Source organism: Nicotiana tomentosiformis, chromosome 11 (assembly GCF_000390325.3).
Source record: "Nicotiana tomentosiformis chromosome 11, ASM39032v3, whole genome shotgun sequence".
In the NCBI taxonomy this organism is placed as follows: Eukaryota; Viridiplantae; Streptophyta; class Magnoliopsida; order Solanales; family Solanaceae; genus Nicotiana; species Nicotiana tomentosiformis.
Window position 1 is genome coordinate 59,346,543 of NC_090822.1, and position 9,634 is coordinate 59,356,176.

Consider the following 9,634-nt stretch of genomic DNA (forward strand, 5'->3'; position numbering starts at 1 on the left):
ATATGGTAGAATTTGATGTTATACTGGGTATGGATTGATTGGCTTCTTGTTATGCCAATGTTGATTGTAGATTAAAGATGGTTCGATTCCAGTTTCCAAGGGAGCCTGTTTTGCAGTGGAAAGGTAATACGGCATCGCCGAGAGGTAAGTTTATTTCCTATCTCAAGGCAGGGAAGATGATTAGAAATGGCGATATTTATCACTTAGTTCGGGTACATGATGTGAAAGTAGAGTCACCAACCATTCAATCTATTCTTGTGGTTAATGAGTTTCCCGATATTTTTCCCGATGAGCTTCTGGGTCTTCCGCCAGAGCGAGAAATTGAGTTTGCTATTGACCTATTACCAGATACTCAGCCAATATCTATTCCTCCCTATAGAATGGCACCTGCAGAGCTGAGAGAGTTGAAGGAACAACTAAGGGACTTGTTGGAAAAAGGCTTTATCACACATAGTACATCACCGCGTGGAGCACCTGTGTTATTTGTGAGGAAGAAAGATGGTTCCTTGCGGATGTGTATAGATTATAGACAGTTGAATAAGGTGACGATCAAGAATAAGTACCCGTCCCAGAGGATTGATGATTTATTTGATCTGTTCCAAGTGTTTCTCGAAGATAGACTTGATGTCCTGGTACCATCAGGTAAGGGTTAAGGAGAAAGATATTCTGAAGACAACATTCAAGACCAGATACGGGCGCTTTGAGTTTCGTGTTATGTCATTCGGTTTGACTAATGCCCCAGCAGTATTCATGGACTTGATGAACCGTGTGTTCAGACCCTTTCTAGATCTGTTCGTGATTGTATTTATCGATGATATATTGGTTTATTCTCGTTCAAAGACTAAGCATGCAGATCATTTGCGTACTGTGCTCAAAGTTCTACAAAAAGAGAAGTTGTACGCAAAACTCTCTAAATGTGAATTCTGGTTGAATTCTGTAGCTTTCCTTGGGCATATTATTTCAGGTGAAGGTATCCGAGTTGATACACAAAAGATTGAGGCAGTAAAGACTTGGCCTAGACCTACGACACTGGCGGAGGTTCGTAGCTTTCTCGGTTTGGCACGTTATTATAGGAGATTTGTAGAGGGATTTTCTTCTCTTTCAGTGGACCTATGCTTGCGAGCGGAGTTTCCAGGCATTGAAGGACAGATTAACTTCAGCACCGGTTCTAACGCTCCCAGAGGGAACCGATGGTTATGCTATCTATTATGACACTTCAGGCGTTGGATTGGGTTGTGTACTGATGCAACATGGTAAAGTTGTAGCTTATGCTTCTAGACAACTAACAAAGCACGAGAAGAATTACCCAACCCACGATCTAGAGTTAGCCGCGGTGATTCATGCACTAAAGATATGGAGGCACTATTTGTATGGCATTCATGCTGATATCTATACGAATCATAAGAGACTTCAGTATATCTTCAAGCAAAAGGAATTAAATTTATGTCAAAGGAGATGATTGGAGCTACTGAAAGACTATGACGTTAATATTTTATACCATCCAGGGAAGGCGTATGTAGTAGCCGATGCCCTCAGCTGTAGATCTATGGGTAGCCTATCATATTTTCAGCAAGAGAATAGGGGGATATATCCCATGAGATTTATCAGCTAGCTAGTCTTGGAATTCGATTACTGGACTTAGGTGATACCGGAGTTACTATTCAAGACACGACAATATCCTCTTTAGTAACTGAAGTAAAGGAACGCCAGTACGAGGATCCTGTGTTAGCTCATTATAGGGATACGACCCCTCAGAAGCAGAAGATACCATTTGAGATTACAGAAGATGGGGTCCTTAGGTATCGAGGACGATTATGTGTCCCTAATGTTGCAGAGCTACATCGGCAGGTTATGGGAGAAACTCACTATTCTCGTTATTCTATCCATCCAGGAGAAACAAAAATGTATCATGATATTAGGGAAATATATTAGTAGGACGGAATAAAAAAGGATATGGCGGAGTTTGTTGCTCAGTGCCCTATCTGTCAGCAGGTTTAGATTGAGCATCAAAAACCCGGTCGATTATTGCAGGCTATTGAGATTCCGACTTGGAAGTGGGAAGTAATTCATAAGGATATAATCGTAGGCTTGCCTCGTACCCAGTGTAAGTTCGATTCTATATTGGTGATTGTTGATAGACTTACAAAATCAGCCCATTTTCAGCCCGTTAGGACTACATACTCCGCAGAAGATTATGCAATGCTTTATATTAAGGAGATAGTACGACTTCATGGTGTCCCTATATCTATTATCACGTATAGATGTGCTCAGTTTACAACTAATTTCTGGAGGTTCTTCCAAAAAGGATTGGGGACTCAAGTAAGTCTTATTATATCATTTCATCCCCAGACAGACGGACATGTTGAGTGTACTATTCAGACATTGGAGGATATGTTACGGGCTAGTGTGATAGACTTCAAGGGTAGCTGGGATGATCATCTGTCGCTTATTGAGTTCGCGTATAATAATAGCTATCATTCTAGTATTCAGATGGCTCCATACAAAGCTCTTTATGGACGAAAGTGTAGGTCGCCTATTTGATGGTTCGATGTTGGGGAAACTAAGTTAGTAGGACCAGAGCTGGTAAAACATGCAATCGAGAAAATTAAGCTTATACAGGAAAGGCTATTAGCAGCTCAAAGTCATCAGAAGTCTTATGCGGATAATTGACAACGAGACTTGGAGTTTCAGGTTGACGATTGGGTATTCCTAAGGGTATCACCGATGAAAGGCGTTATGAGGTTCGGAAAGAAAGGAAAACTTAGCCTTCGGTACATTGGACCATATAAGATCATACGCAAGGTAGGCCAGGTAGCAGATGAGTTAAACTTGCCTTCTGACTTGGAGTCCGTACATCTAGTCTTTCATGTGTCTATGTATCGGATATCCTTCCAGAGTCGTGTCAGTTGACGATGTTCAGGTCATAGAGCAGCTATCATATGAGGAAACTCCAATTTCTATACTAGATAGATAGGTTCAGAGATTGAGGACTAAAGACGTAGCTTCGGTGAAAGTACTTTGGAGAAACAAAAATGTGGATGAAATGACTTGGGAAGCTTAAGAGGACATGAAGTCTAGGTATCCTCACTTGTTTCCTCTTCCAGCGGAGGATCGACTAAGACATCACATCCTTAAGGTACGAGTATGGATTCTTGTGTTAATTATTTTCATTGGTCGTGTGAGGCCATTATCATGATTGATGATTGTGGCAATATGTGGCATTGAATTATTGAGTTTTCTACAGAAAGGGTTGATAGTAGTACTGTTAGGCGACTCTAGCAAAAATTTATATAGATCCCGGGAAGTGAAACATTCGAGCACGGATGTTTCTAAGGGGGGGAGGATGTTACATTTCGTGTTTTTGTATGTTAAAATTTCATCGTAAGTTAATCGACGTAGACTCGGGACTGAGATTATTTTTGAGGTTATAAGTATTTATGCCATTTATAACATGCGATAAGTAAGTGTCGTGAAGGTTAAAGAGTAAACGAATCAAAGAAAATGAGTTTCGTTGAAGGTTGTCAATTTGGGATAAAATACGGTCCGAGCTACAATACCCGGTATTTATGGACTAGTATCATACAAGGTACCACATGACCATGATAGTAAGGTGTATAAAGTGTGTTAAAAGTGGTTAGTATTTTAAGTAATTTCAGATAATTCTTAATTATAGGGGTAATTATTGATTTTAGTGGGATATTTATTAAGTAATTAACATATATGGATAAGCTTAATCCCCCCCCCCCGTGGCAGCAAGCAATGCCTCATTTGTGACTCTTAACTTACATTACAAGGTGGCATATTTAGAGGGACTTTTGGCTAAGTCATCACCTAAGTGGAGCCCATACCCACTAAGGTAAAAGGCTTCTCAAATTCACAAAGAGAGGCATCATATGGATTTGAATGGCAACGTGAGTCACTTCAACAAAATTCATACGAGATTTCATAGCATAATAACAACGGGATTTTGCAATTCTAAAGAAGTCTGATATAACCTTTCTCAAAAATATCATACGGATTTTTTCCTATTTCGATCTCGCCGTTACATGTTTTTCGTGATTGACATGTGTTAGAGGGATTGTCAAGAGAATAGTTTCAGGTATGTTAAGGCTATCCCTTCTTTCTTTTTGGTATGATTCATACGATACAAATGAAATGAGTAAACGCACAGCTTTCATAAATGACTCTATTCATAGAAAGTACTAGGGGAGCCTATGTTCTTGATTCCCCATGTGAATTATTATTATATTTTCTGTTCATGGGTCTTAGAAAAATATGTAGTTGATAAAGTTATCCGAAAGGCATATTGATCTTATAACATTCCGAGATATCTTATTAACGTATTTCTTATGCATTTCATTCATTTATACATGTACATTGACCCATGACCAGATGCCGTTATGTACGCGTATATTATATGTATATGGGATTTGAGAAACGATTACGGCGTTATATATGCACCACTACCTGATCAGCTAGTATATGTTGTTGATTTTTCACACAACGGCCGAGATGATATGATGGGATGCACTCAAAGGCTTGATGATATTATGTATACATATACCTATGCATGACACGACATTTATACGCATGTGCATGACTTAAAAATATTTCAGGATTCTCAAAGTTATTTAGACTTATAGGTGGAAGTCTTTACTCCATGTTTCATCTATGTCTTTTATGTACTGATTTTCATGCCTTACATACTTAGTACATTATTCGTACTGATGCTCCTATTTCCCGGGGCCTGCGTTTCATGCCCATAGGTACACGTAGACAGGCTGACGGTCCTCTTTTTTAGGATCTTTGATCACCGAGAGTTGGTGTGCTCCACTTGATCCGGAGTTGTTACTAGTTTTGGTATGCTGTTTTGATCTGTAGATATGGGTACGACGGGGCCCAGTCCCTTCCTTTATATAGTTGTACACTCTATTAGAGGTCCGAAGATAGTCATGTATAGTTTGATAGTATGTGGCCATGTCGGCTTCCAGTTTTGGATATATAGTTGTCTATAGCAGCCTTGTCGACTCGCCCTACCGTATTCCGCATATATATGTATATATGTCTTTTGGGCATGTTTTCCTTACGTATGTTATTCACGTGAATCAACAGTTTATTGACAAATGTTATTCATGACCTACCCTTAATTTATGTTTATATCTTAGACACATGCTTAGGAGTGTTCAACAGGTAGGACTCGGGTACTCGTCATGGCCCATCGGTTTGGGTCGTGACACTTACCCAAATCTCACTAGTTAGCAGACTAATATGATAATGATCTTAACAGTTAAATAAGCACCCTAGTATACCTTTAAGTATTAGGTGGCGGCTCTCTTTTATCAACAACAGGGAAACCACTAGTTGAATCTTGTTTTGACTCGTGCAAAATAGGATGCAACAGACGACATCCTCTCCGGATGCATCATGGATTGCCAACATCAAGCTTCCATTTACCATCAACTACATCACTGGCCACACAACCTAACACTGCACCCTCTCAATTGTGTAATATTTTATAAGAGGGACCCTAATATTTTCTCCTCTAAATTTGCAGGTACATCATCATGGGCCTTCGCAGGGGATAACTTCTGACCTCAGACTTTGTTGAGCATCACTCAGATAATCAGGGGAGTAGTAATTTTACAATGAAATCCATCATTTTTCATGACTTCGTTGCTCTTACCAGCTTTCAATATTTGGATCGAAACATCGTTCCCGGTTGTCAACCGGGGACGATCATCAAGTGGTTCCTGTGGATGGTCAAAAGTTGCATCATCTTAGGACTACAAGGGAAATAACACCCGACATCGGACATTGTGGAACATCGTTCGAACAATTAAGGAAGTGTTAGTTTTATAATTACTTCTTAATTCCATCATTTTATGACGATACTACTCTCACCACATTTCTATATCTTGATCAGATAATCGCCACGGTTAACAACTGGGGGCGATCACCAAAGGGTTCTTGTGGACAGCTCGAAGGTCGCAACAAAACATCTCTACATTCAATTGGGAGACAACCACAACAACTATATCACAAACAGTCAGGGGGCATCGAAGCAACTGCTCGAAGGAGCAACTGGGGCACATCTTCTTGAGGGTGTCACTCTTCAACTCCATAGGATACAACGTCCAACCACAGACACAGAGGCATCGCTTTGAGTTGTCTATACTCTTGCATTTCGTACATATCATTGATGCAATTAATGTTGTTAGTTGCAATTCTTTGAAATAAGAGAGTAAAAGAAGTGTTGAAAATCATACATCTCATACTCTCCAATCTTCCCAAACTACACCTGACCTGATTCTTATTTCAACGAGATACGTAGGCAACCTTCGAGTTCGGTCACATTTCTTAAAAAAACAAAAAATACTCCCATCGTGCGGAGATTTTTAATTCCTGTCACTCCCATCACATGGAGATTTTTCACTCCTGTCACTCTCATGGCGTGGAGATTTACTTTTTTATCAATGCTCTAATATCGCATCAGAACGGTACTACAACTCGTCGAATACTCCAATCGCGCGGAGATTCAAATTTCCATTCCTGTCACTCCCACGCATGCAGATTTACCTTCCTTTCAATGCTTCGATATCGCTTCGGAATAGTACCAAAGCCCATCTAACTTTTAAACCTCCGATATTGCTTCGGAACGGTAACTACAAAGCCTGAATTACATTTAATTCTCTCTATCAAAAATCACAAAAAATATGATTAATTCAATTTTTTTTAAAATGAATGAAATGAAATGAAAATCTAAAACTATTTCTTTCTATTCTTCCTAAACTACGCTTGACCTGATTCTCATTTCAATGGTATACGTAGGCAATCTTCAGGTTTGGTCTCATTTTTCATAAAAAAATAAAAAATGATTACGTCCAAAAATTCAAAAATAATATATATTGTCAAAATCACAAAAACAATATATTGATTAAGTAAAAAATTCAAAAAAATAAAAATATATATATATATATATATATATATATATATATATATATATATATATATATATATATAAATAAAACAAATAGTCATCGAAATATGACTTGGTTGGTACTGACATAGTTAGGAGTGTGCATGAGAAAGAACATGTTAATTTGTATGATAGAGAGGACCAGCTTCGGGTAAACCATAGAATCTTGTGGTACCTCTCAATTATGCCATAGTGACACATGAAATTCTAATGCTTACAGTTAGGGTAAGAACAAAGTCAACCTCATAATTTCATGTACATTGTGTGGTGAGCCTAGATAAAAATTTATTGCATTGCATTGTAGATCTAAAACTTGGCCCAAATGTTTGTTGAGGCAAAATCCTGATTAATCCTTGGTTTGGGAAAGGATCGTAGGCCTTCTTTGACGCGTTTGTGCCTTTTCTAACCTACCAAATGAAATTGATCCCTAGCATTCCCCCTTAGAGCCTTAAGCCTTTTTGTTGGACAAACACATCTTAGCCTATACCCTTCTTCTTGCTTAAGAGCACTACCCCTCTCTTGGCCCAACCTCCTTACGCGCACTAAAAATGTGTAACTTCAGACCAAGACCAAAGTGGAGGCGACAAGAATGAAAAGACGAAAGATGCAAAGTCCAAGACAATCACAGTGTCACGCTCCAACCTCGGGAAGCGTGACCGGTGCTCAATCGAGTGAACCCGGTTAAGCAAGCCTATTAGATACTTTCTATCCAACTTACCCATGATCAAGAAAAGACATGATTTCATTAATTGGACAATAGAAAACTCATACATACAATATTAAACCATTTCTTTAGTTACTTCACTATTAAGTCTCAAAATACACAATCATAACTTGTTTGACTTTTCTACCACCCATGTACAAACCCACATAGTATCTACGGAGCCTCTAAAAGATACAAAAGAGTATATGATAGTGTCGGCGATAAGGCGCCGACTATACCTTGAGTCATGATAGTAATATGAACAAAAGATACAATACGTGACCCCGGGATGAAGTGGGGCTCACCAAGTCTGCTAGGAAGAGGATGTGCCACTAACGCTGATTAGCACTACCTGCTATGGAACCACCTGCTTCCATTTAAATATGCAACGCCCCCGGCAAAAGGGACACTAGTACTGCCGAATAGTACTACTATGTAAAACGAAACACCATCTCAATAGCATGAATAATGATACAAGGGGGAACAATCAAGAATTCAAAAAGAGCTTCAAATAATACTAAAACATCAAGTTAAAGATCGCATAAATTTTCAAGTCAATTTTCATGTTATTAGGTTGGGTGATCTTTAGTGCCAATATACCATAATTCCCAATACCATCGTATTCTTACACGGAGTCCGATCATGACCCGACCAGCTAGGTCGTCTGATTTGAGACATCAACCATAACCACAAATTCAATTATCATTTTCAGCACAGTCACCACCATGTGTGCGGCATGGCGTCCGATCGTCCGATCACGGCCTGATCGGCTAGGTTGTCTCACCCAAGACTTTACCTTTTTTCGTCAATCATCTCACATCATACTTATTTCATATTCTTTTGATTCATTGGCACTAGTGATCATGATTACAAAGTCATTCTTGGCACTTGGACATATTTCATAGTTCCAGTTCCTTTTTCCACATTCAAATATCATTATCATTATCAACAACAATAAGGCTTCCCATTCAAGACATTAAATTCACATATGAGCAATTTGGGAAATCTTAGGCAAATAGAGGCTTTTCATACAATTTGGCATAACAATCTTTATTTCGATCTTGACATGAAGTCTTAACATTTCTTAAACTTATTCTACATTTTGAACACATTCTCAAATGGCAAGATGACATGATAAAGCATTTAGAATAAATATTAAACATACATTCTTCGACACAACCACATTAGGAATAGCCAATTCAATAATGATGAAGGACTTACTCCAATTACATGAATACTGTGGGATTGGATTCTAAGACGAAGCAGATTTAGCCAACATACCTCAATCGAGCTTCCATTAAACTCTAAAACGTTCCGTAATTCTTAGCACTTCAATATATTTTAGAATTATAACAAGTTGGACCAAAATTAGGAAGATGGTTATGACTCTAGCTCATTTGAGCATATTAACAAGCACTAGGTATGCATTAAGGTTTTAACAAGCACTAGGTATGGTGATTCATGTATTTTGTAGATTTTGAGACTGGGAGTTCTTAGAAGCATATTATTTCGTGGTCGTGGACTATGAAGTTGTGGTCAAAGTTAGCCTACTAGTAGTATGTGTTATGGTTAGGTCATTGTGGACTTTTGGAGGGCCATTTATCCATTTGGGGAAGATCGGAGTTGATTTGGGGGCTCATTGGTAGGCCCAATGAGGATGTGTATTCTACACCGGGTCGGAGTTGTTGACCCATCACCGCTATTATTGAAGGGTGTGTCATTTAGCTAGAGTTGCGCTTGAGCGTGTTCTGATATGTTCTATGTGTTACTTTTCTACGCTACCAGGAGTTGCGATTTGTTGGTTATATGCACACATGATGCGGTTCTGTTTGGACCTTGTAGCGAAATTCGAGCGAGATGAGTATTGGGGTGTTGAATAGTTGTTTGCGCCTTGGTTATGGTCTTTTTGGGCTGTGGTATATTGTGTTATTCGCTTCTCCATGGTTATGGTCATG